Source organism: Oryctolagus cuniculus, chromosome 2 (genome assembly GCF_964237555.1).
Source record: "Oryctolagus cuniculus chromosome 2, mOryCun1.1, whole genome shotgun sequence".
NCBI lineage: Eukaryota > Metazoa > Chordata > Mammalia > Lagomorpha > Leporidae > Oryctolagus > Oryctolagus cuniculus.
In genome coordinates this window covers 8,543,295-8,545,765 of record NC_091433.1, presented here as the reverse complement: position 1 = coordinate 8,545,765, position 2,471 = coordinate 8,543,295, and positions in this window count along the sequence as shown.

Genomic DNA, 2,471 nt, shown 5'->3' with positions numbered 1-2,471 from the left:
TTGGCTCACCCTCCAATGGCCGGCGCGCTGTGGCCGGCACACCATGCTGATCCGAAGGCAGGAGCCAGGTGCTTCTCCTGGTCTCCCATGCAGGTGCAGGGCCCAAGCACTTGGGCCATCCTCCACTGCACTCTCTGGCCACAGCAGAGAGCTGGCCTGGAAGAGGGGCAACCAGGACAGAATCCGGTGCCCCGACCGGGACTAGAACCCAGTGTGCCGGCGCCACAAGGCAGAGGATTAGCCTATTGAGCCGTGGCGCCAGCCAAATTCTTATTTCAATATCTGGTAGCATTCGTGCCATAATTTTAGTTCTACTTATTCCTTTGATTTTCTGATTCATTCTTATTTGTATCTTGAATTCCCTTTTTTATATTTTATTTAATCTTGTATATTCTTAGTAGAGGAGTTTGCTTCAAATCCAAAGCTTTAGAGAACTATTTTAACTAGAGTCTGATTGATAAGTGTAGTATGTATCCTGAAAGATAGGTCCATGTCCTAACCTCTGGAGCTTGTGAACATGACCTTATCTGAAAATTCAGCTTTGCAGATGTAAGGTAGTTAAAAATCTCAGATCATCTCGAGATGATCTGAGTGAAGAGCAGCATTCAGGGAGAAGCAAAAAGTCACACGCAAATGAAGACTGAGGTTGGAATAATGCAGCCCTGTGCTGAGGAGTGCCCAGGGCCCCCAGAAGCCTGAGGAGGTGAGGAGGGATTTTCCCCTTGCGCCTTCAGAGAGAGAGAGTGGCTCTATTGATTTGAGTTTGAACTTGTCACCTCCAGAACTGCAGGAAAACACTTTTCTGTTGTTCTAAGCCACCAGGCTGATTTGCTATGGCAGCCCTGTATATTAGGCTTCTTTTTTGAGTCTGGCTACCTGTTCTTTCCCACTTATATGTATCAGACCCCTTCCGTGAGTCTGTTTCTTGTCTTTTAACTTGGAATAGAGATAAGCATCATCTCCTCACATGCTGAGTGTCCTTGCTCTCTGAAATGTTATTTTTCTTCCAGAAAGATTTGAAACTTTTTCTCAGATTAAAGAAAGGTGAAGGGACTGGTGGTTAAGCATCTACCTGCAGTACCAGTTCAAGTGCTCACAGCTCCACTTCTGATCCAGCTCCCTGCTGATGGCCTGGGAAAGCAGTAGAAGATGGCCCAAATGCTTGGACCCCTGCGCCATATGGGAGATCCCGAAGAAGCTCCTGTCCGCTGGCTTTAGATCAGCCCAGCTCTGGCAGCTGTTGCGGCCATTTAGGGAATGAACCAGCAGAAGACCTCTATCTCTGCCTCTCCTCTCACTGTAACTCTGCCTCTTAAATAAAATAAATAAATAAATCTTAAAAAAAAAAAAAGAAACGTGAAGTCATAGTGATCTCATGGAAAAGAACATTTACTTAGAGGCATTTATACTAGGGAAGTTAACATTATCTCATCATAAACACAAGTCATCTTCATATTTATATAATATTCTTTTTTTTTTTTTTTTTTTTGGTAAGGCAGAGTTACAGGGAGGGAGGGAGGGAGGGAGAGAGGGGAGAGAAAGAAGGAGAGAGAGAGGGAACATCTTCCTTCTGCTGGTTCACTCCTCAAATGGTTGCAGTGGCTGGAACTGAGGCAATCTGAAGTCAGGAGTCAGGAGCCTCTTCTGGGTCTCCCATATGGTGCAGGGACCCAAGCACTTGGGCCATCCTCCTCTGCTTTCCCCAGGCGCATTAGCAGGGAGCTGGCTCAGAAGTGGAGCAGCCAGGATTTGAACCATCTCTCATATGGGATGCCGGCAGCACAGGAGGCAGCTTTACCTGCTACCCCATAGCACCAGCCCCAACAACATTACTCTTATCAAATAAGAAAGAACCGCAACTTCACAGGGGGAATGAATACAAGTCTTTCACTATCCTGGAGGAATCAGGGATGGAGAATAAATTTATAAGTTATGGAAAGATACCTGAAATCTATAGAATTAGCTTGTCCTCTCTTCTTCATGTATTCCTCTGTGTGTGTATTTTAAAGTATCCTTATTTCCAAGATAAAAGATGTAACCTTCTCTAAATTTCCTGTATCTTAAGTTTCTTATCTGATATATCATTTTGCATTTAAAATTGTTTCCCTTAAAATGATCTTACCTGCAAAATCTCCAATAATATGGCTCCACTAACTATTAGTATAAGGCCATTCAGCAGCTCAGATATTAGCCATGGGGCAGGTGTCGTGGCAGAGTGGGTAAAGCTGCTGCTTGTGATGCTGACCTCTGAATAAGCACCTGTTTGTGTCCTTGCTGCTCCACTTCTAATCCAGCTTCATGCTAAAGGCCTGGGAAAAGCAGTGGAGGATGACCCCAATATGAAAAAAATAAAGTAGATGATGTGTAATGAGGCAACACATTTAAACATAAATAAATAAATAGGTTAGCAAAACATAGACCCTGAAAGAAGAGGTGGAAAAGCAGGGGTGGGGGAGACAAATCGGGAAATA